Here is a 27498-nt window from a genome sequence, read left to right on the forward strand (position 1 = left end):
CATTGTGACCTGACCTATATGAACAGTTATAAGAGCAAAGGATTCCTATACCAAGAAGTTTGCAACAACCAATCACGCCCCTCCTCAATTTAGCCTTTGAAAAGGCTTTGCTGAAATCCTTCAGAGTTTGGGGTTTTTGAGGGCACAGGCCCCTCTCTCCTTTCCCGGCCCTGAAGTAGACTTTCTCTGCGCCAAACTCCATGTTTTGGTTTGGCTTCACTGTGCATTGGGCATATAGATTTGCGTTCAGTAATGTCCACTTTTTCTAAAGTGCCCAAGTTCTACCCTGTTCTCCGCCTCGGGGGCATCCAGTGTTTGCTCTGCCCCTCCCACACTCTGTTCCTTTCCTGGACAATCTCTTAAGGTGCCTGTAGAGACTCTCCTTCTCTCTCTCCCCTCTGGGATGAGAGTCAGAGGATAAAACTTTCTTTCTAACTCACTCCTGTAGCATATATTTACAGCCAGCCCTGAACAGGGAACACTGTGATGGGCTTTTGCCTCAAAAGACTCTGAATTTACAGTCATGCTGCCTTTGGAGAATGGAGACCAGACTGGTGAGTTTGAGAAGGGTTGACATTGAGTGACAGAGGTTTCCAGGAGCTCAGCTTGGGTTATGGTGGAGCACTCCATTCTGATGATACCAATTGTATCACGTCAGTGCTTAAATTGCACCCCTCACGTAAAACTGCCTGCTCTTCTCTCCCTCCAGCTTATCCTTCTCTGGGAAGCAGTGGCAGCCAATTGGTGAGTAGCCAATAGGATCCTAGTTTCACTGCTTCTGACTTTTTTCCAACCACTGTAGGAAAACTGGGCTGGTGGTGCTTCTCAGCCTCTCTGCTTGTCCCCAGTGGATCATTTCATTAACCCCTGACTGCCTTGCCAGGCTTCTAGCAGTCTCTGTGTAGTTTGACATTCATTGTTTAGAAGTGCTTTGTCGTCTTTAGCATATTTAATCTTAGCAGTTTGATGACATTTTTTTCCTAGTGAATACTCATTCACCTATATAGATTCCAAAACCTCGTGTGTGTGTGTGTGTGTGTGTGTGTGTGATCAGTCATGTCCAACTCTTTGCGACTTCATGGACTGTAGCCCGCCAGGCTCCTCTGCCCATGGGATTTTCTTGGCAAGAATACTAGAGTGGGTTGCCATTTCCTACTCCAGGGATCTTCCTGACCCAGGGATCAAAACCTGCATTGCTTTGCTTCTCCTGCATTGGCAAGTGGATTCTTTACCACTACACCATCTGGGACTACTCCAAAACCCCACAAAGATCCTAAATCTTTAGTAAAAATCAGCAGATTTTTAAAGAAATGATTTTACCTCCTTCTCCCACAGGTGGCATTTGGCAATGTCTGGAGACATTTTTACTGTCACAACTATGTGGCTGCTACTGATATCTGGTGGGTAGAGGCCAGAGGTACCACTAAATATCCTACAGTACAGCAGACATGCCCCCACATCCCTCACAAACAATCATTAAGTCCAAAGTGTCAACAGTGCTAAAGTTGAGAAACCTTCCTTAAAAGAGACAGTTACATTTAAAAAAATTACAAAATAATGCATGATCCTTATGGAAAAAAATTTAAATATAGACAAGCTAAAAAGAAAAACATAAACTTTCTGAAATCTCACAAAAGTACATTTCTGTTAAGGTTAAAACTATTTTTTTTCTTAAAACTATGTGAAGAATAATTTGAATTCTTTCTCCTTCTCAGTAAAACTTAGAAGCAAAATATTTATTCTTGTTTATTTGTAACATTCAATGAATTGAAACAAGTTGGCCCAAGTTCTTATGGGCTAGCAGGAGGGAAAAGCAAAGTTAACAAATAAGGACTAAAAGCTCTTTCTTTATTGCATTGGACTGATTTCAGATGGATTTCTAGATATGAGATGCCACTAGAAATGCAGAGCCAAGAGCCCTGCCAAAGGTGTAGGAAACTGCTTGGCCTCCTGCTTTCCAATGAGCCGCTGGAATGTGAAAATGCATTCGCAGCAGACTATGGGGCTTCAGGACGACGAGGAGGCTGGCTATTGGCTATTTTTAAAATGGAAGGCTTCTAAAATAGTAAGATGTTAAAATAATAACCTGTGAAAGGAGAGAGGCCCATCCATGGAGTAAAAAGCCTGAGACAATGCGGCACCAACTGCGGAGTGTCTCTGGGTGACGTTTTTGGCCACGTGGGGATACAGGAAAGTGGGTGGCTGAGCGTATGCGGGGACTCTGAGTCTGGCATCAGCTGAAAAGGAGCTGAGTGTGAGCTGACCAGTGTGGTCACAGAGAGAAGCAGGCCAGTGAGCACCCCGCTGCTCTGGTGCATCGTGGAGAAAGTGGAGTATTGAGGGGACCAGACGCATTTCCTCACCAAGAACTTCCTGAGAGCCCAGTCTGCGGCAGACTTTGTGCCGGGCTGTGTGTCAGGGACACGAAGATGAATTAGGTCTTTGTTAAGAGGAGGAAGACACAGAGTTCGCTGAGTTTGGGGCCACTTCTTTTACTTGCTTAAACAGGAAGTTGCCTGTTCTTGAAATTTAGGGCCAGGGCAAAAGTTTTAGCGCTGCTTTTGTATCAACATAGGTTGTATCAACATAATTAACTGAGAGTGAATCTAGGCAGAGGCTGTCAGAAGTTTATCCAAAGAGTTTTATCTTGTAGAGGAAGCATGATGGGCTGGGTCAGTGCCTCTTTGTGAATTAAGTTCCCTCGGCTGAAAAATGGCTCAGATCTCAGGCTGTCTAAGTGGCTGCAGACAGCAAGGCAGATGTGAATAAGAGCAAGTCAGCAAAGAAGGAGTGAGAAGCTGAGGTCTGAGATCGAGGGTGGAGTGGAACTGAGTAATAGCTTGTTTAAATTAAAAAAATTTAGGTGACATCAGTGTGGTTTGTAACTAGACACTCTGTACTTGTAATCTACCCAATGGCTATGTAATTAAGCAAATTATTACGGAAAATCTGAGACAGAAATAAAAGTAGAAAGAATAATATAAAGAAGCTAATGTACTCATCACCCAGTTTCACCAACTTTTGATAAATGGCCTATTTTGTTTCCGTTCTCCCCAACCTACTCAATTCCCCAGTACTTCTGAAGCAAACTCCAGACAGTTTATTTCACTTGTGTATGTGCAGTATGTATCTCTAAAAAGACATAGAAACAGTTTGAATTTCAGTTCTTCGTGTACTACAGAGCTAAGCTGTAAGTAAAGCTGTCAGTGTGAATGACTGAAGAGAAGGGCAAGTATCGCCCCCTCACTTGGCTCCGTCTGCTTCTCCCAGGTTGAGGTGAAGGCCCTTAACTGTGCTTCCTTAGAGCCCTGTGCAAACCTGGATCACATGCTGTGTCTCTGGTGTGTGTCCTCTGCTAGTGTGACACTGATACTTACTGCCCAATAAATATCCACGTGCTCCCCACATTTCCTAGCCTCCCTTGGGGTTAGGCTGGGGCCACGCGACCACTTCAGGCCAATGACATGTAAAGTGAAAAGTGAAAGAAAGTGGGACTAACAGGACACTTCTGAGTCCAAGCCTTGAAATATGAGTGTGCCACCACTGAGTTTGATACCAGGCTGGACTGTATCTGAAGACATTGCACCTTTTTCTTCTAAGCTGGCCCATTCCTTGTGGCTAAAGCTAGGAGCTTAATCTTAGCAAATGCCAGGAATTAGGTGCCTTTAAAAGAAGCCTTCTCTGGGTTATCCTTGGCAGAAGTAAGAACACTTTTAAAGAACCCACTTTTGCATTTGGCCCACATTTGGGAGAAAAGGATTATTATGTTGAGGGATGTGGGAGAAATTATAGGGGAATTCCTCCCTGACTCCTCCTTGGCTTCTCTTCTTTAAATCCAGTGATGTTATAAAGGATCTCAGCTTCTGCCACAGAGAATTTCCAGGAGGGATGCCTACTCTGGCTTCTTCTTTTTTTTTTTTTTACGGTACTTATTATTGTGATGCTGATTCTGCCATAGTGCAGAGCGCAGAGCAGCAGTGAACATTCGGAAAAAGCAAACATTTTTCAAATGTGAGCTTCTCCTTGCTATTCATTTCTATGATACAGTATGAGACAGAGATGTAATGAAGTTATTTCTAGAAGATAAAAATGAGTAATTTACTTTATAGTGGTCGTAAATCTTTAGTGGCAACATATTTTTGTTTAAAAAACATATTACTATGAATCTATTCTACAGACATAAAATGTCCCAGTAAATAAGGATAGATGTGTGAAAGATAGCAAAAATACAAAAATGAAATATCAATGTCTATTGATAGAGGACAGCTGAATAAATTATGATTCATCCATGCAATGCAATATTACACAACTATTAAGAAGACAAGTTTGATCTATGTATATTGCCTGGGAAGATGTTTATAATGTTATGAGAAAAAAAAGTTTGCAGAGTACTTTATATGATATGATGCTATTGTTTTTTAAAAGGAGCAAATCCCACATGTGTGAATATATGTTTGTGTGAACCTAGTGAATGAATGCAAAGACACACACCAGCCGTTAACTTGGATTTTCTTTTGTGGTTGTTGTGGGAGCAGAGCTGAAAGGAAGTCTATTATTTCCTTATAAACTACTTTTGCATTGATTGATTTGTTTCCATGAGCATGTTATATAGCAAAAAATAATTATGGAAAGGCTTAATTTTAAATTATAATAGAAGCATAATATATGTATTGAGAGAAAAATGCAACATGAATCTTCTTGTTGCTTGTAAGTTCTTGCTTACAAGTAGTTTTTATTCTAACAACTTGTGGATGTCAAGTTCACAAGTATAAATCTAAAGTGGGTACTCTGGCTGATAGGATAAGCCATGCAAATTCAGAAGGCTTTGATCTAAAGAGAGTGAGAAAAAGCTGGGAAGGGTCATGATTTGGTGCAATGAAGGTGAGGCCATGTATTATTAAAGGGGTGAAGTGATATAGTAGCCTTGTGGGCTGCCAGTGCCTGTTAGGGCCAATCGTGTCACTTTGATGTTGGGAGAAAGCTTGTCTGATTGGTTCCAAGGCCCAACAGATGAGTTGCACAACTTACAGACATAGTTTCTGAAACTAAAGCACTTACTGTGAGAGACAAGGCAAGGAAAAATGTGGCGAGGACTTGGGGGAGGGGCTGAATGAGTGGTTACATCCTGATATATACTGTGAGGACACATGGGGAGAATTTTATAGAAATGAAATCTCTACTCTGAAGTGCAGCATTCAACGCTCCTCTTCTCACCTCACTACCTTACCATGCTCATCTTAAGGGTTATCTGGTGGCAACAAGCAGAATCTTGGGGCTTCCCTGGTGGCTCAGCTGGTAAAGAATCTGCCTGCAATGCAGGAGACCCCGGTTTGATTCCTGGGTTGGGAAGATCCCCTGGAGAAGGGATAGGCTACCTACTCCAGGATTCTTGGGCTTCCCTGGTGGGTCAGTTGGTAAAGAATCTGCCTGCAATGTGGGAGACCGGGATTCGACCCCTGGGTTGGGAAGACCCCCTGGAGGAGGGCATAGCAACACTCTCCTGTATTCTTGCCTGGAGGATCCCCATGGACAGAGGAGCCTGGTGGGCTACAGTCCATAGGTTTGTAAAGAGTTGGACATGACTGAACAACCAAGCACAGCACACAAGCAGAAGCTCATTCAAATGATCTCCGGTGAAAAGAGGATCCATTATAAAAATATAGGGCAATCTCATCAAACCCAGTTGTAGGAAGTGCATGTGGGCCTCCTAGGCACTGAAAAATGGTCAGACAACTGCTCTTTCACTTGTCTGCATATGGGCCAGCCTGGTATCTTTCATACCTGTTTCTCAGACCTAGTTCAGATATAATCTCTGATATGTAACATATCCAGAGATCTCAATTAAAAATGAATTATTTCTTCCTTTGGGGCCTCCACAATTTGTATTTACACTTCATACACCCCACATGTGTGTCTTTGTGCATTTACTTCTCCACCCACCTTCCCATGAGTGGGGTCACATCTCGCTTATCCCTACCCCCAAAACTTTCCCAGCAGTGGCGGGGGGTTCACAGATACTTCCTGAATTCAGGCACCCTACAGATTATTGAATCATGAATGCCTGGATTTATTTCCTCATTACCATCACCATAAAATGATGGAAAAGATTTTACCATTCTCTCTTACATTCAGAGAAGTCACCTCTTCCATAATTTTTTCCTCATGGAAGCATGAAAAGATATAAGGACAACTATGTATTTGCACTTCTGTTTTCCAGAGAAAATGAGAAGTACCCCCCAAAGGTAGTTTTTCCATGAGTTCTCAGTAAATCAAAATTATTTTAAAAATAGTATCCTTATGCCCAATTAGGTTCCTTAGGGTTAGGCCTAAAGTTGCCCAAAGATTCACTTGGGCAGTATAAACAACAATAATTACTTCTTCAGTGTCCGTAGTCCATTTTTTGTTGGTTGGTTTGGTTTTTGGTGCTACCTGAATGATAAAAGGGCCATGTCAGCTCAGATGAGCTACTGTCCTTATTATGTCACCCTTGGCAAACGTCTATAATCCCTGACCTTCTTTTTCTGTCACACCCCATGTTCAACCCATCAGGATATCCTACTTTTGAAATATCTGGGGAATCTGGCCATTTCTTGTTCCTTTCACTGTGACCACACACCCTTTACCAAGATTACCGCAAAACCCTCTTCATGTGTCTCCTGTGACTACCCATTCTCTTCTGGGTACAGTGGCAACACATATCTCTGAAAACACAGTTCAGATCTTGCTACTCCTTTGCCAACAATCCCATTTCACTAGAAGAAAACCCAAATCCTTCTCTAGACTGATGTGGGTCCTGAACAATCCCTCCACTTATTTCCCTGACCAGAGGCCAGAGGTCGGAAATCAAGGTGTTAATGGGACCATGATGGTGGCCCAGATATTCTTGGCTGTGGCAGCATCACTTTGATCTCTACCTCCATTTTCATGGGACTATCTTCCCTCCATGTCTGTGTATCTCTGCATGGTATGCTCCTTCAGTGGCTGTGTCAAGATTTCCCTCTTCTTATTAATGCGCCAGTCATTGCATCAGTGTACTTCCTAATGACCTCATCTTAACTTGATTACATTAGCAAAGATCATATTTCCAAATAGGTCACAACAGATCTTCTTTTTTGCTGGTGGTGGTGGGGGTTGCAGAAGAGAGCATGGCACAATTCAACCTGTAACAAACATCAGGCTGCTTCCACTCCTATCAGTTATCTTCTTGGACCACTCCCTCAACTTCTTCAAGGCTTTGCTTAGATATCATCTTCTCCTAAGATTACCTTTCAGTGGAGCCTCTTCTGATGACCTCTTTTAATACTCCAATCTGCCCCAGCCCTATGCACCAACTTCCAATATCTTTTAAGCTGTTTTGTTTTAAGCTGTTCAAGGTCACTCCCCTGACCTTGAGGAGTGGAGGAGATCATCTTTGGCTATTATTCACTCATACATTTCATCTTCTATCACCATGCCTGGCACACAGACACTCAATATATATTTGTAGAACTAACTGATTTTTTCTGTATTTTTAAAAGGAAAATGTATATTTGTATTTCTGGAAATTCACTATTTTCTAACAGTTCAGTTCATTTCAGTTGCTCAGTCATGTCTGACTCTTTGCAACCCCTCATACTGTAGCATGCCAGGCTTCCCTGTCCATCACCAACTCCCAGAGCTTGCTCAAACTCATGTCCATCAAGTGAGATGGACAAGCAGCGATGTCATCCAACCATCTCATCCTCTGCCATCCCCTTTTCTTCCTGTCTTCAATCTCTCCCAGCATCAGCTTTTTTTCCAATGAGTCAGTTCTTTGCATCAGGTGGCAAAGTATTGCATTTTCAGCTTCCACATCAGTCCTTTCAATGAACACCCAGGACTGATCTCCTTTAGGATGGACTGGTTTGATCTCCATGCAGTCCAAGGGACTCTCAAGAGTCTTCTCCAACACCACAGTTCAAAAGCATCAATTCTTCGGCACTCAACTTTCTTTATAGTCCAACTCTCACACTCATACATGACCACTGGAAAAACCATAGCTTTGATTAGATGGACCTTTGTTGGCAAAGTAATGTGTCTGCTTTTAAATATGCTGTCTAGATTTAATATGCTGTCATAGCTTTTCTTCCAAGGAGTAAACGCCTTTTAATTTCATTTCTGCGCTCATTGTCCGCAGTGATTTTGGAGCCCAAGAAAATACAGTCTCTCATTGTTTCCATTGATTCCCCATCTATTTGCCATGAAGTGATGGGACCAGATGCCATGATCTTACATTTCTGAATGTTGAGTTTTTCTAACGGTATTGTCTATTTTAAAAAAAGTTAAATTTTGGGTTGATGCCATACTGAAACACAGTATGTGATTAAGACTTCTGTGAAACTTTTCCTAGGCCTCTTTTCCATACATATATTATTTGTTCGGGTGCTTTAAGAAATGGCAATCCACATCCTTACATTTTTCAATCCCATACTTAGGACAAAATATATAACAGTTTTGGGTTGTGGTTTCAATTAGCATAGCAAACCCAGTACATATTTTCTCCCTGGCATCTAGATGAAAGAGGCTGTTTTCACTTTCTAGCCCAGTTTTTATTTCTGCTTTCTCTTTTTCTCACTAAAAACATCTATGGTATCCACAATGTACCAGTAGGTTAAAAAAGCAAGTCATCAACTTATTGGCAAAGCAGAAATAGTTACAGAGGTAGAGAACAAACTTATGGTTACAAATAGGAATGCGGGGACATGGGATGAACTGGGGGATTGGGATTGACATATATACGCCAGTATGTATAAAATAGATAATTGATGAGAACCTACTGTTTAGTTAGCACAGGGAACTCTATGCAATGATCTATGGTGACACAAAAGGGAAGAAAACCTAAGAAAGAGTGGAAGTATGTATACGAATAACTGATTCACTTTACTGTATGTAGAAACAGAACACTGAAAAGCAACTATGCTCCAATAAAACTTTAAAAAAAAAAAAGCAAGTCATCAAACAGAATCTACATTATTATTCTATTTTTGCAGGTTAAAAACAACATAGGTATAGATCACATATGTTTCATATGAAAAGGAAAGAGTTTGAAATGATACACATCAAAACTAGGATAGGGAGAGGGTTTTCCTCAAGAGAGTGAATTTTCCACAGCAGAAGGAACGAAGCGGCTGGATAGTGAACACAGCATGTTCTTCCAATAGGAAGCTGAAAGAAGAAACTTTGTGCTTTTCTATTTACTGTCCTGGAAGCCAAACATGAATATGAATACAGGTCTCAGCCATGTTTTTAAAATGTGTACTGAAAGACCAGAAGGAGATATATTGGGTTGGCCACCCCAATAAATACAGCCCAATAAATGGCCACCCCAATAAATGACCAACTGTGGTCATCCTGGTGTGGTGGGATTTCAGTTGATTTTTTATAGAGTATTTTGCTTTTATTTTTTTACTCTATTACCAACAGGTATCCAGGTAGATGGTGTTGACCAGGGACAGGCATGTCTTGGTGCCTTTCCTCTCCTGGCCCCTCTCCTGCCATGTGGAGATGAGGGTCTCTGTTAATGGACTCCTACATAGTGTATTCACCCCTGCACATTCCTTCCAAGAGGGGCAGCCCCTCTAAGGCTCCAGACCCAAGCCCTCACTTTAGAGATATGGAAGTTCAGCAGACTCAGGGCTGGTGAGGGTTTCATAGCCCAGAGAGGATTTGGGAAAGGAACTACACTGAGGAATCCACCTCACTTTGTGTTGGGTTCACAATCCCATCCCCCTGTCCCAAGGAGTCAAGTAGAAAGGGGTCATGAGGGCTGACCTGACCAAAGTGATTCTTGAAATGGCAGGTCCCAGACTCTAGAAGTGTCCATTGTTCAGCTTCTCCAATTCTAGGTAGGCAGTACACTTGGCATGCTGGTTAACTACCAGAGTCCAGAGCGTAGTGTCTCTGGCAAAATGAATTCTGGGTTTGATATGGAGGTTGCCAGAGCAGAATGTGAGATAGGGGTTCTCAAAAGTTGGCATGCCTTATGATCACCTGAAGAACTTCCCCAGTTTCGGTCACAGTCAGTTCACACTGACGAAATAAAAATTCTTATTCTAAGGCAAGTCAAGGAAAATTTAAACATAAAAAGTTTTCTCTGCTCTTCGGCTTCCTCTCCCTCCTCTGTTGTGCATTGTGTACTTGCATTAAGCACTGAGCAAGCCTCCCACTGGCAGAAATACCTGCTCAACGATAAAGAACATTCTCTTACCACCACCAAGACAACTCCTCAAAGATAACATTCCTTCTTATTCTAATAAGGGGTCATGCTGACCCATTGCTTGGTGCTTGCAGATCTGGATTGTGCGAGCTAACATTTAAGGTACAGCTCTCTGACTCAAAAATGTATGTAACTGTGCTTTGACCTCAAACGAGTGGAATAGTTCTTGGAGCTTTCTGAGAGGCTCTTCCTAGGTTATAATTCTCAATTTGACGGGAATAAAATTTCCCATTTCTGTCAGAGGTTGATTAATTTTCACCGGCAGTACTCTGGGCCTAGGAAGTAGAATTTGAATAAATATTCCTATGATGTTTTTCAACACCAGCTCCCTGACAGGATCCTCCTATCCTGCACGAACTATGTGTCCTTAGCGTCAGGCTCCACAGGTTTAAGGAATCAGTCTCAGAAGATGCTCTCACTTCAGATGTCAGTTGCCAGTCCAGGTGCCCAGGCCACCCATACTTTCCTATGATTTGGCTTCAAATTCAATGGTTCCCATACCAACCCCCTCTCCTGGCCCCCATTTTCAATAATTCACTGAAATGACTCATATAACTCAGGAATGCTCTGTACTTACAATTATAGTCATCCATCAGCAGCCTCAGGGGACTGGTTTTGGGAGACCCCACGGGTATCAAAATCCACCAGTGAGCAGGCCCCAGATGTAAAATGGCGCCAGGCCTGTGAGTGCAGTAAATCTTCCAAATGTGCGGGGGTTTCATATCTGCAGATCCAATCAACCACTGACCTTCAATTAGCAGCCACTCGAATCTTCTGATTTGAAACCTGTGGTTATAGACAGTTGACTGCACTGCTTAATAACAAATGATACAACTTGGGATAAGACAAAAGTGTTGTGAATGTTACAACTCTATAGGGTAAGTAGGAAGCTGAGGGCGCAGAGAGTCTGTGCTACCTCTGGGTGTGCTACCCTCTCAGCCCATGAATGTGTTCACAAATTTGGAACCTCCCTGAACCTCATTATTCAAGAGTTGGTATCCAGGCTTCGGTAGTGGGCACAGTTGATTACATCCTTTGCTGTGATTGAACTTGATCTCCAACCCCTCTCTCCTCCAGGAGGTGGCACTGTAAGTTCCATCCCTCTAAATACATATTTTGTCTTTCCGTTGTGGCCAGCCCCTTCCCAGAAACGTAGGGTCAACCAAGAGTCACCTTGCTAGTAGACACTCAAGTATGGCTCAAAAGGGGTTTGTTATGAATATCAAACATGCTTCTATCACTCAGAAAATTCCAAGATTTTTAGTATCTCTATGCCAAGAACCAGGGACAAAGAACCATGTATTTGTGATTCTGATACAGGTGATTCTCACACACTGAGAACCACTGTGTAGGAAGATATTGATAACACTTGAAAAATCTAAGTATCAGCACCGTTTTTGCCAAGAAGAGAATTTTTTAGATGTAGGTGTCTCCCTGCCTTATTAGCATCCTTCCCTCCTCTTCACTGAAGTTGCAGCCCATTTCTCAGTCCCCACCGAGCTCCCCCTTCTTGGTGTTCCAAGGTGCAGTCCTGATTTGCAGAATTCTCTTTGGCCTGTTATACATTCAAAATGCTCCTTAATTCTTGTGTGTGTCTGCCTGTCTTATCTACCCAGCTGTCTATGGACATTGCCTTACAATTTATGGAGCCCTGATGCAAGATTTCTTATCCTTAGAATATGGTGCTAACTCAAAGGAAGCTCTCAATAAATGCTTAATGGGATTAAGTGAAAGTATGGATGCTGGGCCTAATTTTTAATAGGAAGGTGCAAGTGGCTTGTGTACAATTTGGACAACATAAATTTTTGCCAATTACCTGAGTGACTCAAACATTATGATTAAATTTCTTACCTTGAAGCAGGTAATTAGTAATGAATGTCTAAGCAAAACTTGCACTTTGCAATGACCACAATGAAATACTAGGAAACCAACTTGAGGTACAGTAAGTATGATGACCAGTGGAATGATCACTAGACTTGAAATCAGAGAACATAGGGTCGCAGTCTTCATCTGTTCATTGACAACTGTGAGGTCTTGGGGCAAGTTGCTTGCTTGAGAGTTTCATTCACTTACTCAATATTTCAACCTTGCATCATTGAGAGCCTATCGTCTGCTGGGCAATGTGCTAATAGATGGGCGTCTTCCCATTTTATAATTTTGTACTTGAAGAAAAATCACAGAAGTGTGTCTTCCTTGGCAATTGCATCTTTCAACCTCTCGACCTCCTTCCCGGGGTTCTTGAGCTCTAAACCCTCATTGTCGTTCAGTCAGTCATGTCCAACTCTTTGCGACCCCAGGACTGCACCACGCCAGACCTTCCTGTCCTTCACCATCTCTTGGAGTTAGCTCAAACTCATATCCACTGAGTCGGTGATACCATCCAACCATCTCTTCCTTTGTCATCCCCTTCTCCTCCTGCCTTCAATCTTTCCTAGCAGCAGGGTCTTTTTTAGTCAGTCAGCTCTTAGCATCACGTGGCCAAAGCATTGGAGCTTCAGCTTCAACATCAGTCCTTCCAATGAATATTCAGGGTTGATTTCCTTTAGGATTGATGTTTTGATCTCCTTGCAGTCCAAGGGACTCTCAAGAGTCTTCTCCAGCATCACAATTCAAAAGCACCAATTCTTTAGTGCTCATGGTCCAGCTCTCACATCCATGCATGACTACTAGGAAAACAATATCTTTGACTATATGGACATTTGCCGGCAAAGTAATGTCTCTGCTTTTTAATACATTGTCTAGGTTTGCCATAGCTTTTCTTCCAAGGAGCAAGTGTCTTTTAATTTCTGCCTGCAGTCACTGTCCACAGTGATTTTGGAACCCAAGAAAATAAAGTCTTTCACTGTTTCTGTTGTTTTTCCATCTATTTGCCATGAAGTGATGGGACCGGATGCCATGATCTTTGTTTTTTGAATGCTGAGTTTTAAGCCAGCTTTTTCACTCTCCTCTTTCACTTTCATCAAGAGGCTCTTTAGTTCTTCTTTGCTTTGGGCTGTAAGGGTGGTGTCATCTACATATCTGAGGTTGTTGATATTTCTCCCAGCAATCTCGATTCCAGCTTGTGTTTCATCCAGCCTGACACTTCTCATGCTGTACTCTGCATATAAGTTAAATAAGCAGGGTGACAGTATACAGCTTTTCCTAGTTTTGAACCAGTCCATTATTTCATGTCCAGTTTTGATTGTTGTTTGTTGACCTGCATACAGGTTTCTCAGGAGGCAGGTAAGATGGTCTGGTATTCTCTTTATGAATTTTCCACAGTTTGTTGTGATCCACACAGTCAAAGGCTTTAGCACAGACAGTGAAGCAGAAGTAGATGTTTTTCTGGAATTCTCTTGCTTTTTCTGTGATCCAGTGGATGTTGGCAATTTTATCTCTGGCTCCTCTGCCTTTTCTAAATCTAGCTTGATGTGGAAGTTCTCAGTTCACACACTGTTGAAGCCTAGCTTGAAGGATTTTGAGCATGACCTTGCTAGCATGTGGAATGAGTGTAATTGTGTGGTAGGTAGTTGGAACATTCTTTGGCATTGCCCTTCTTTGGGACTGGAATGAAAAGTGACCTTTTCCTGTCCTATGGCCATTGCTGAGTTTTCCAAATTTGCTGGCATATTGAGTGCAGCACTTTCACGGCATCATCTTTTAGGATTTGAAATAGCTCAGCTAGAATTCCATCACCTCCACTAACTTTGTTCATAGTGATGCTTCCTAAGGTCTGCTTGACTTCATACTCCAGGATGTCTGGCTCTAGATAAGTGATAACACCATTGTGGTTATCCTGGTCTTTAAATCTTTTTTTGTATAGTTCTTCTGTGTATTGTTGCCACCTCTTCTTAATCTCTTCTGCTTCTGTTAGGTCCATTTCTGAACCCAGAAACACAGTTATCATTATTCTCCATGGCCTCTGAGGCCTTAGAGTCTATAAAAAAGGCTCAAGGTTGAGTAAGATTGTAGCGTCAGAAAGGACATGAAAGATGGTCTAATTCACTAGAATTCAAATGAGGACAGGAGCCAGGATCCCAAATCAGTAATGGGAGGAGAGATGTCCAGAAAAGTTTCCAATGCTGTGGGTCTCTCTAACGCTGGCTTCTACTCACTGCTTTTGTGTTGAAGTTGTGGAAGACAGGGCCACAGGGAGCTGTGTCAGATCCAGGTTGTTTGCAGAGGCTAGCAGCTCTGAAGTTTCCATCCAGACACTGAAGACTCCAGTGGAATCAAACGTGGTCCCTGCTTGCCTATGTCCCAAATTATAATCCCCATTTCTCCATTGGGCTAACCAATGTCAACCAAGAAAACTCTGGGCCCTTGGGGGGAGGGAAGGGACCCAGAAAGCAGGGGAGGAAGATGTGTTTGTCAGAAAAAAACCCTTGAATGTTTTTGAACCGGATGTAAGTTCTGAGATTCCCAGCAAAAACAAAGGGTTTCTCTTCAACTCTGACCACTGGTAAGGTTAGAAGACCAGAGTTGAAAAAAACTCAGAGTTAAACTACAGCCTGGTGAAATGAAATAAAGACACAGTGTTTAACTCACTTCTAAATGTATGAGCATTTGTTGTTATGTTAAAAAAACAGATCCTGTGGGAACTGTAGTTACGTGGGGCTGGTTTGGATGGACTGTCCCACTTCCCCCACCCTCAGGACAAAACCAGCCAACAACAACAAGAATCCTACAGCTGGAATGCATTCTGGATTTCTAATCTGAATATTTACCCATGATTGCACTTTTTTTTTTTTTCCTCACAGTGTTCCCATATCCATAAGCATACATTTGAAATCAAGATCCCAAATCCCTAAGTAAAGCCTATTTCATGAGTCACACTTTTTATCCAATTCAAGCTTAGCGACTTGAAGGAAAAAAAAAAAAACAAAAAACCCACTGACACAATCTGAATTCACAGGCAAAGCACTCAATTAGGATTGACTCATCCAAGTCTTATGAACAAGAAGGTGCTTTCTTTTCTGTATGGGCTGGCATAGCTCTGATGAAGCCCGTGTTCTTTCTGCTGGACTTTGGAAGGAATCAAGCGACCTTTCTGTGATGTTGTTGTTAGCAGCAGATTTGCCCTCCAGGTTATGTTGGACATAAGCTGACACTAAAAATCATTTTGCTTTCCCAGGGCCACCCAGGTCACGGGCAGGAGAGGGGACATATGGCACAACTTGAGGAAACACCACTGTCCAGTGGAGACCCACCACATCATTCTCTGGATGAACCTGATGCCCAGCAGAACTCTATAGCGTTTGGAAAAGCACATTTCCTGCTCTGAACTGTATTTTGCCTCAGGCTTGTCCTGTTGCTCAGAAATAAGACACTCCATCTGCAGCAGGCACTGGAGAGATCTCTGCTGTACGTTTGCTTCAGGGCTTTCTCTCAACTATCTGTGCCTGGACAAACACAAAACTGCAGTTCTTGTCTTACCGCCCATCTGGAGTGGGGACACATCCTGCTATATTGGCAAGACATCAACCAGAGTTTACAGGAGAGTGAACAATAAGAATGACCTCTTCTCCAAGTCTGGAGAAAAATCCCTCCCAGGATTTGAGGTCTGCTGCAAACCACAGAGCAAATGCCTTATCGGTAGGTAAGGGAGCCTTCCTACCATTCTTTTTAAAATTAATTAATTAATTAATTAATTTGGCTGCACCATGCAGCATGTGGGATCCGAGTTCCTTAACCAGGGATCGAGCCCCTGCCCCCTGCAGTGGAAGTGTGGAGTCTCAGCCCTTGGACTTTCCACTATTCTTAGAGCATTGCCCCCTCAGTCCAAATGTCATCTACACTTTAGAATCAAGACAAAGCCATCGCAAAGAGATGAGGAGAAGGTAGGCGAGCAGTCCTCATTAGTGACCAAAGTAGAGGGATTTTTAAAAATGCTTTATTTTATTGAAGTATTGTTGATTTACAGCGTTGTGTTAATTTCTGCCGTATAGCATAGTGTTTCAGTTATATACATATATGGAAAACCATTTTCCATAATGGTTTGTCACAGACTATTGAATATAGTTCCCTATGCTATACAGTAGGACCTTGTTGTTTATCCATTCTGTATGTAGTAGTATACATCTGCTAATCCCAAACTCCCAATCCATCCCTCCTGCACACCATTTCTGCCTTGACAACAAAATGGTAGGATTTTTAAAGAATCCTGATGGTGTTACAACCTGGCATTTAGAGGTTGCTTGCCACTGAAAGGGCATATCTAGATGTTCAGTGACGTGAGGGTTACCAGACTTTGAAAATCTCCGGTGCGGGGTGGAAAGGTAATGTGGGAGCTGCAGGGGTTTGGGGTTTGGAGCGCACATGTGGGTCCTGCCTTACGACACTCATGGGCAATTCAAAGCAACAGCAGCAGTCACAGTGACATGCAAGCAGTTTCCTGTGTGGCCCAGACTTTCAGTCCAGACATCTGTGTTTACGTGCCCCCAGGGCTGGTACAACTGGGGTAGGCAGAGAAAATCTATTCCTGGAGGATCTTGAAGGTTTCATGTCTTAAAACACCACTACTCCTGTATTTTGCTAATTAGCAGCCATCAAGCAGCCACAGATGCTGGTCACTACCATGGGGTATAATTGAATGGGTAACCAATATAACGAGTGTCACCTGAGCATCTACTATGTGCCAGCCCCCAAACTAAGTGTGAGGATTCATTGACTCTTTTCAATAAGCTTGTGAAGTTGGCACTCTTACAAACCCAACCTTGCAGATGAGGAGACCAGTGCTCAGGGAGGTGAGGGAGCTTACCCAGGGTCATGCAGCATTGCATGCTGGGCATTTCTGGCATGTAGGCAGCACTGTGGGAATGGGTCCTCAACCACGGCAGTCCCATAACTCAATTTGTAGAGAGAGGCTTTGATGGTCTGCCCAGTAGGGAAGATTGATCTGCTGCAGCATTTCAGAGCTGCTGGATAGTGGATTCTTGAAGGCAGGGTCCAGGCATGTAAAGGATACTTGGTAAATATTGATCAAATTATGGACTGCTTTTCCATCATGTGAGACCTCACCTAAACTCCCTCCCTGGAAATGGGAGTTTATTGGCTGGCCTTTTGGGAGTCATAGGAAGCTCTCTAGAGCCTGCATTGATAAGGTGATGTCCTTGATGATGGCGGGGCAGAGCCAGGTTAGCTTAGAAGGGTTGAGTTCCCAAACTCCTGCTCAACAGCCAGCTTCACCTGAGCAGGAAGTTGGGTCAAGAAATAGAGCAGAGATCCTGATAAGATCATGAAAAGCCGGGATTATCCCTCCTTCTCCACTAAAGCCAAGAAGAGGACTATAGGCCCTTTAACTCCCTAGAAATGGTCAAATCAAATCAATTCTGACGGATCTAAGAGTGAGAAATCACTGAGCACAATAACAGGTGGGAAATTTAAAAGTGTTTCTTGTGTGTTCTCCATGCTCAGCTTTGTAGGTTGTAGGTGATCTATGTAAGCAAGAATCAAGTGGACTTTTCTTTCAAAACTAATATGTTCCCATTACCAGGCAATGCCCCTTTTTAACAGTCAGTATTTTAACACAAGGGCACCCCAGTTTCACAAAAGAATTGAGCTTTGAAATTAATAAATGTTCTGTAACTACAATACAGCAAGAGGAAATTTCTTCAAGAAACAAGAAAATGCAAACACTTGCAGTGACTTCTTTGGCAAAAAATACAATACAAATGCAAAATACTTCCCATGTAGTTTAGAGAGATTATACTTTAGGTATGTAGTTAAAGCAATCTGTTAGAACAAAGTGAATTTCTCCATATTAACACAATTTCCTGGGAACCAAGACATGGTATATGAGGGCAGGCATCACCTGGGGAAGCTTGGACACAGCCCATATATCCCTGTGGGAAGATTCCAGGACAGTGAAGACAAAGCAGATTGCTTCCACAGTAGGGTGAAGGGACTGAGGTTTCAATAATGCAGGTGTTACAGCTTAATGCACCATGTGGTCTGGGCGGTGGGGTGCTGTTTTTCATAACTGGGTGGTTCTGAGTGACTGATTCTTCATTTTGTTGCTATTTGTGCCACGCATGACAATGGGTTGGGTCTTCCCCAACACTGGTTTCCTGATGCTGACTCAACATGAAGAATTTGCTTTGTTGACTCTGACCCCATCTATTATTTTTGGAACAACATTGGGCAGGCACTACACTAGGGGAGAAACAACCACTCTGCCTTTAGCCACCATCCTCTCTCTCCTGGATAGTTGCAGTCACTTACCCTGGTCTGCTATGGGCTATTCTTTTAAGAAAGATGCTCTGCCTCCTGTACTTTTGACCTGGCAGGGACTCCCATGTCACTCAAAGGCCTGCAAAGTCCTTCATAATGCACCTTCTCTAACTTCCCGTGCTCTGATTTGTCTCCAACCATGTTCTGGGCCCCAAGCTCCCTCCACTCCGGCCACCTTGCCTCCTTGCTGGAGTGCCCCAGGCCCATTCCTTCTTCCTGCATATCTACCTGGCTTGCTTACTCTGATGATCCTGTTTAATACAAACTGCCCTACTCCTCCCACACTCCCTGCTCTCCCTTACCTTCCTTTACTTTCTGTTTCTATCAAGACACTTATGACCCTCCAAGACATGATATAATTTATTTGTTAATTGTCTTCCACTGAAGATGCCAGCTCTATGGACAGCAGGGATCTTTGTTTTATTCGTGATGTGTCCCAATCGTCTAAAACAGTGCTTGGAACATAGTAGGTACTCAATAAATACTTGCCATCTGAATAAATAAGTACATAAATAAGTAAATAACACATAAACACACACACCCTCCCATTACCACTCACACACGGATCGTTTGTTTTTGCCAGCTGCAGTGCTGATTGCATTTCTAAGAACTGGAATCGTTGCTGGCTCCACATTTTACAGCCAGTGGTTGCACAGTTCCATCATCGGGATGCTCACCAAGGGTAGAGTCCAGCTGAGCTTGCAGAGTGAAAGGGAACAGTAAAGCATGGGCCCCATCCCCTTAACAGTGTGAAATTAAGATGAACATGCAAAAGAGATATGGATAGCCCAGGAACAGCACTCACTATCTAATTGCCAGGGAAGTAATGGCATCTTACACACACCAGAGGTACTCGTCTAGCAAATAGCTTTTAAGTCCTAGCTTCTGCTGTAGTATATCCTGAATTTTCCTGCCACTGCCTAAACTCCATCCCAATTGAGTGAATGACTATTATCCAGATTAAGGACACAAAGGAGGGGCCTTGATGTGCTTTAGTGGCTAGTTTTGCCTTCATCACATCATGTGTTGGAAAGTGGTGTAGCCTGGTGGCTAAGAGCGTGGGTTCTTGGGACATAGAGCCTGGCTTCTCATCCTGCCCCATCACTTATAAATTATGGGGCTTGCGGCCCCAGGGAGTGCTTGCTGTACTCCCGCAGGTTTTCTCAGGCAGGAAATCAGCCTTCCTTATATGAGGTAATAATCTCTATCAAGTGCTCAGAGCAGTGCCTTTCTGTCGTGACCATGCCCCCACCCCAGTCCATGTTCATGGTCATTGCTATTGTTATGAAGGAATCCACTATACAACGTTTTTGCCTGAACTTCAAGTTCCCCATTGATTTGCCCTCCCTCACAACCTTATTTCCCAGTGTCAGCTCTTCATTTTGCCTGAATCATCTCTTTAACTCCTCTTAGCTTAGACTCTCCTTGTTTTACTCATTTGTACCTTTTCTTCTTTGCTCTTACTTCTTACACCAACTCAGCCCTAGATTTTTCTTCCCTGTTTATTCTCTTGATCCTTCCAAACTGAACCCATATCCCCACTTCAGCTCCTGCCTGGTTCCTCCCACTCCCTCCCATCTTTTAAAGTTTTGTTTTTGTTTTTTGATGTGGCCAATTTTAAAGACTTTATTGAATTTGTTACAATATTGTTTCTGTATTATGTCTTCATTTTTTGGTCCCAAGATACCTGGGTTCTTAGTTTCCTGACCAGGGATCAAACCTGCAACCCCTGCATTGGAAGGCAAAATCTTAACCACTGGACTGCTAGGGAAGTCCTGCATCTCTCCCTTTTCTGAAAGCTTGGGGAGCTTATCTCTTGGCAAACACGTAAGTGCTATTGATTGGAAGCCAGCCGTACATGTTCTTGCCTCTTTCAAGGACCTCCTGAGAAAGAACATTGGTCCTGCAATTGTCAACTTTTGCTGAGCCTTTATCTCCATTTTTGTTTTCACAGGTGCAGCCTGGCCTTGGAAAATAAATAGCCCTACTTAGCTCAAGGGTGGAGGAGAGGGTTTCATTCAGTCAACAAATATTTATGGAGCACAAACTAAATGCTTGGTATAGAATATATCATTCTTTCCCCACAGGAGTTCATGTCTTCTGGAGATGACACTGAAATGTATATTAAGTACTGGGAGGTTTTTGTGGCCTGGCTCATCTGCATGAATGTGGCCTTGGAGGCAGCCTTACTGGGGTTGCCTCTAACCTGTGCAGGTAACCTGCTCAGGTTAACCTTAGAGACTCAGTTTCCTCACCTGCAAAAATGGAACGATAATGCACACTTCCACAGTTACTACTTTCTTTTTTTGTATTTTTTATTGGCTTCCACTCTGCAGGGTAGCCCAGGGACGGGTGGGTGGGGTGGGGTGGCTGGCTCCTTACACTTGCTCATGGTGGTACCTTAGTTTCCTCATGTTGTGGGGTCTCAGGGTGAAACCACTGCCTCTGGGATGGATGCTCAGTTTTAGGGTCTCTTCCCCTCCTCCTCTCTAAGCTGGTGCTTTGGTTTGGTGGAGCAGTTCTTAATCTGCAGTGATTTTTGTCTCCCAGGGGACATTTGACTATGTCTGCAGACACAGCTGATGATCACGACAGCAGTGGGGAGCTGCTGGCATTCAGAGGGTAGAGGCCAGGCATGCTGCTACATAACCTACAGTGACAGGGCAGCCTCCCTCAATAAGGAATTCTCCGGCCTCAGTGTCCATAGCGCTGAGGTGAGGAAGCCTGTCTAGCAGGTGTTGTACAGGTTGGCGTGACATGGTCCCCTGCTGCTTTTGTGGGTCAGAGGTCTGCCAGCCCCCTGCCCTCCTGAGCTCTCCTCTTTGTCTCTCTCTGACTTGGCAGACTTCTCTGAATGTCAACTTTGACCTCTAACTGACCTCTCTGGTAGGGTCAACTCACCCCTCAGCACCCCAGCTCGTTGGCAGTCCTGTTCTCTCCACTCCCCACAGCACACAGGAACCAAGGCAGGGGCAGGAACGCTGACTCAGGACCCTTCTCTGCTTTGCGGGGCTCCCGTTTGACCCTGTGGTGGTCCCCTCTGCTGGCACAGAGATGTCCAGTCCTGGGAGTCCCTTCCTGAAGTCCTTCTGAAAAGCAGGGTTATGAAGGCTTCAAACGGCCCGCATCCCACCGCTCCCATGAAAGCCCGCTCCACCCGGGGCAGGACCCATGAATGGCTGTTCTGCTTCCCCCATCCTTTCAGAACTGGAAGCCTTTCTTTTACTTACCCATCCTTCCCGGCTAACCCCTCTGGGTTGTATTCTTGTCCTTCCCAGATGGCATTTCTCTCCCTCTTTCCTGGAGCTCGGCAATGTCTGCAGGGAACATGACTGTGGGGGTGGAATAAAAACCCACACCATCAATATGTTCGAAATCTTATTCATGTTATGTAGCATAATGTGGCCTACGTTCTCTCAAGCATCTAGTCCTAGACCGTCCCTGGCCCTCCCCGAGCGTCAGCTGCCTCTTGCCATGGGAACGGAGTCAAGGCAGTGAGTGACAGGACAGCGTCTCCTCAACACTCACCCAGGAACAAGTCATTCCTGAGTTTCTCCTGAAACTCATTCTTCATTTCCCTGACTTTGGAAGGTACCCTCTGATGAGGTCACTTGGCTTGTTTCTAGACTTTGAGCAGAGGTAGGGCACGTCAACACCTGCGCTCTATTTGCCTGGTTTATCTTTCTTTTTTTTTTTTAATGGGAAAAGCTGCAGCTTTTCACTCTTAATAAAGAGTATTAACTGCAGTCACCTCATGACAGGTGTTGAGACTTTGATCATGTGTTTTATTTAACAACCCCCTCTGCTTTATGGGTGCTGATGTATCTTTGGGAAACATGTTCCAATAACTCAATTCCACTAATCTTACTGTGAACTCCAGAGATATTAAAATAAGAAAAGATATGCATATACGTACCTATCTTAAGAAAACACTGTTTCATTACATTATACATTCTTTTTTCAGGAATTATAACTTGGCAAATTTATTTTTCATTATATAAAAGGCAAAATGCAATTGAGTGGTATCAAGTATAAAAGAAAAATATTTTCTTTCCATAAATCATTTTCAAAAAACCCTTAGGACTTTATATTCTTTTTAATTGTTTTGTAATTTAAAACTCCCACTTATATCACTTTATTTTTATAGAGGCAGTTAAAAAAATGCATAACAGTGTTCATTTTATTATAAATTATAATTTTATGAACATCAGAATTTCAAACTTGCAAACTTGTGTTCATGTTTACATGTCAACGTACTTAAGTGCCAGCAGATGTTCTGTGATCAATAAGGCACAATTTATATACATTATCCTGACGTGTCCTTGGCTGGAAATGTTGGTTGGCAATATCCAAATTATGGCTGAATATGAATGATGATAATCAACAAGAAGGGTACCATTAATATGGCTATTGTGGCAAACTGTATTTCAGCAGGCAAGTAAAGTAGGTATTGATTTGAGCTAAGTTGGTAAGCCCAACCATGATTTTAAATAGACTGGTGGGTCCAGTTTGAAGTGTAATGGTGCTAAAATTAGCCTTTGTGTTTCTAGGGACATACTATTCCTAACAACTTTGCATTATTTCACCCAAAGTTTGCTCCTAGAGTACACTTAGACCCAATAAGAGGTCTGAAATGTCTTGTTTGCATTTGCAGCTAGCAAGCAAAATATACCAGACTTTTCTTCAGGTACCTAGTAATCTCACCAAGGATAGAGATTAATGCAATGTATTAAATATCTTGAATTTGGGCTGCTATTTCATCTTAAGTCAATGGTTCTCAGCCTTGACTGGTATTAGAATCACCTGGAAAACTTTAAAAATTAAACAACAAAAATTGGACAGGCCAATCAAATTATCTCTCTGGAAGAGAGTCCTGGGCATCAATATTAAAAAACATATATTCTAGGTATTTTTAATATGCATCTCACTATTACAAGTTATGCCCTAGGTGAAGTACATCTGACATGCAGTGTTGTTAAGTAAAGCTTTAGGTAATGTGCAATCAAATTAGTTTCTGTTATAGTTTTATTTTAGCTAATATACAAGTAGCATTATGTATCCAAGCATATTAATATATGAGTTGCATTTAAAAAATGTGTGTAAGATCAAAGGAGGTTGTAACTTAGAACTTCCTTTTGTTTCCAGAGCATTCATAACAACAGGTGAGTCTGACTATGGTCATCTGGAAATCTCCAAGTTAATCAATCCATGGAGATGATGAGAATCTATCTGATTCTCAGCGGTCAGTTTTTTCTTTACTCCTTGTGTGGGTGGAGTGATTTCTGAGACTCTTGCTCATGAGTCTAAAGAATCAGGTTCTGAGTCAGCCCTGCTGCTGCCTGGTTGCCATCCAGGGCTGTGGTCTGTCAACCCCCAGCATTGCCCGAGACAGCTTAGAAATGCAGAGTCTTGGGGCCCGTGCAGACCTACTGAATCTGACTTCTGCATTGAGACAAGAACCCCAGGGATCTTGAACAAATCAGTGGATCCCTCTGAGCCTTACTTCCCATATCTTAGTAATGGGGGATCCTAATATCTCCTCCGCACCACCACAGAGTATTTGAGAACAAATGCATGATACATAAGCATTTTCATAAACTATTTATTGTGGTAAAATATACATAACATAAAATAGATCACTTTAACCATTTGCAGTGTGTAGCTCAGCGGCATTAAGTATATTAACATTGCTACCACTATTCACCTCTAGAACTTTTTCATCATCCCAAACTGAAACACGGTGGCAAAAACTCTGCAGACAATAATTCCCCATTTATTCTTCCTTGCAGCCCCTGGCAACCAACGTTTTTCTGTCTCTTTGAGATAGATTGAAGGGGACAACAGAGGATGAGATGGTTGGATGGCAACACCAACTCTGACTTGAGTTTGAGCAAGCTCCAGGAGTTGGTGATGGACAGGGAAGCCTGGGGTGCCACAGTCTGTGGGATCGCAAAGAGTCAGACACGACTAAGCGACTGAACTGACTGACTGATGTAATAGATTGCTCTAGGTACCTCATATAAGTAGAATCATACAGTGTTTGTCCCTTTGCAACTGGCTTATTTCATTCAGTATGACATTCCTAACGTTCATTTGTGTTGTAACATGTGTAAGAATTTCATTCCTTTTCAAAGCTGAATAATATTCCATTTTATATATATACCACATTTTGCTTATTTATCTGTTGATGGACATTTGAGTTTCTTCACCCTTTTGGCTATTATGAATTATACTACTATGAACATGACTATGCAGTTATCTCTTTGAGTCCCTGCTTTCAATTCTTTTGGGTATATACTTGGAAGTGGAGGCTTCTCAGGTGGCTCAGGAGCCTGATGAGCTATGGTCCAGGGGGGTCACAAAGAGTTGGACGTGACCGAGCACACATGCGCTAGAAGTGGAATTGCTGGATCATTCTATGAATCTGTTTATTTTCATTTCTGTTTAATTTCATTGAAATTCTGTTTATTTTGGGGGGGACTGCCAAGCTGTTTTCCAAAGTAGATGTACCATTTTACATTCCCACCAGCAGAGTCCATAGGATTTCAATTTCTCCCTATTTTCACCAACACTGTTTTATTTTCTTTTAAAGTATAATAGCCACCTTAATGAGTGTGAAATGGTGTCTCATTGTGGTTTTGATTTGCTTTTCCCTAATGATTAGAAGGGCTTCCCGGTGGCTAAATGGTAAAGAATCTGCCTGCCAATGTAGGAGCTGCAGGAGACATTGTTGGTTGGGAAGATCCCCTGGAGAAGGAAATGGCAACCCACTCTGGTTTTCTTGCCTGAAGAATCCCATGGACAGCTGAGCCTGGCAGGCTACAGTCCATAGGGTCACAAAGAGTTGGACACAGCTGAGCACACACACACACACACACACACACACACACACAATGATTAGTTATGTTGAGTATCTTTTCATGTGCTTATTGGCTATAAAGTATCTTGTATTATATAGCTCTTGCAATTTTGAGATGATTACATTGAGATTTGAAAGTACTGATTACGTTGTTCAAGAAATTTTACAGATTTTTTTCAACTGTTTTTGGACTAAATGAGCCAGATTGTCTTTTGGAGCATACATGGCCTGAAAATACTACAGCGTTTGTCCTAGTTTCCTCATCTATTTGTTGTTGTTGCTCAGTTGCAAAGTTGTGTCTGACTTTTCGAGACCCCATGGACTGCAGCACCCCAGGCCTGCCTGTCCCTCCCCATTTCCTGGAGTTTACCCAAGTTCATGTCCATTGAATCGATGATGCCATCCAACCGTCTCATCCTCTATTACCCTCTTCTCCTTCAGCCTCTGATCTTTTCCAGCATCAGGGTCTTTTCCAATGAGTCAGCTGTGGAGGAAATAACTCTACCTTGTAGAAGTGTTTTGAGGATTAAGTGAAATGAGACACGTAAAGTGATTAGTGAGGATACAAGAAGCTTCCTGTTATTTTCTCTTATCATATGCAGTAAGTGGATCGTTACTCATGGTTCAGAGAAGAGGAGGGGCTGAAGTTGGGTGATGTAGAAGGCACAGGATGCTGAGAGACAGAGGGAGGAGAAGAGAGAATATTTTGAGGCCACGAATCCCGCAATGAACTGTGCATGGCTTAGTTGGTGAATTTGTTCACAGAAATGGGGAGTAGTGGTAAGTCAGCCTAGGATGGTTAGTTGGAACCAGATGGCAGGGGTGTGTATGGAGGGTGAGTCCACCAAGAAGTGTGGGCTTTTGAAGGCAGTGGGGAACCACCAAAGGGTCTATGCTGGGAGTGCACGATCAAAGCTGCCTGTGTTTATTGTTCTCTCCCACAGGCGTGACTCTCAAACCACAGTAGCAGCACCCCATACCTGAGGCTTTGATCTTGAACATTACTGTTGTTTACCTTTTGGGGAGTACCTTGGATGTTTACAATGTGCCATGTAATCAGTTGCATTGGTTAAGAGATAAGATTAATTATCTTAAGGCCAGGGAGGACTGGACTTGACTTTGGAAAGTTCAGGCACTAAAGGAAATGGTGCTGAAGATTCAGCTGGTGTTTCTCTCTGCAAATCTATGAGGCATGGTCTCAACAATAGTTTTAGTATGCAGAACATCATGCCAAGGTTTTCCCCATAGGGATAAACTTGCCTTCAAGAAGGTTACAGTCTTACCCAGGACAGGGAAAGAATGCTGCATTAATATAATATGGAGTATTTTCAAATATACTATACAATACTCATGGAAAGTGTTGGGACTGGAAATGAGGGATGTGGTGTGAGAGAGGCCGTTCTCAATTCCACTACAGTTTAGCAGAATCATCAAAGAATGACTGTGTTTCTAACAAATTGCCTGGCTTTCTTTTGTTTTTAATTAAAATAATATAAAAGTTACTAATGAAGTTCTGTTACCTCAAGTGCAGCATGTCAAACTAGGTGGGAGAACAATAAACAAGCATGTAAAGTATTTATGTTTTCATCGACAGAACTAATCATTTCAAGTTTCTGTCTTAAAGAATGGGCTATTAGTGGCTCTTGGTAAACAAAAATTTCATTTGGTTTCTAAATATATGTTTGAATTTTATAAATTGTACTTTTCTTACCAAGAAAACTAGTTCATTTTATTTTTAAATATGGTATGATTTTATAACTAAGATGTTAGAAATGGTTATATTAACCAAATAAATTAGTTTAATAAAAGTGCCAGCAGGATAATGAACAAAGTCCTCCACATTGCTCTGGAGAACTCTGAAGTCTTCAATTTTATAGGATATTCCACAAACAATTATATACATGCCAAAGGAAGTGATTCAACTCAAGGATCATTTATACAAAAGGTACTTTTTGGGTATGAAACTTGAATAGATATCATTCAAGATTCAGAAAAACAGAAACCACCTTAGGTGTTTAAAGTAGGGAAGGATTTAATAGAAGGAATTAGAGCTTCTAAAAAGAGGTTGGAATGCTGATGAAGTCAGAAGAGGTACCTGTTAGCTTTCAGCTTTGCCACTGCAGTCTTACCATGAGAAGTTGCTGTTACTACTCAGATCAGGAAACTACAAGAACCTACTGCCCATGGTTACAGC

General features: G+C 42.5%; 1 long non-coding RNA gene across 2 annotated transcripts; it reads left to right on the top strand.

Moving 5' to 3' along the window:
• The first annotated feature begins 358 nt into the window (after window positions 1-358).
• On the top strand, window positions 359-24287 carry LOC122674667. Of its 2 annotated transcripts, none has more exons than XR_006335017.1 (3): window positions 359-554; window positions 15348-15808; window positions 24235-24287. It is a non-coding gene; the product is annotated as an uncharacterized LOC122674667 (long non-coding RNA). The 2 variants fall into 2 exon arrangements; XR_006335016.1 differs by having other exon boundaries at window positions 15348-15812; window positions 24235-24284.
• The last annotated feature ends 3211 nt before the right edge of the window (window positions 24288-27498 follow it).

Source organism: Cervus elaphus, chromosome 18 (genome assembly GCF_910594005.1).
Source record: "Cervus elaphus chromosome 18, mCerEla1.1, whole genome shotgun sequence".
Taxonomy (NCBI): domain Eukaryota; kingdom Metazoa; phylum Chordata; class Mammalia; order Artiodactyla; family Cervidae; genus Cervus; species Cervus elaphus.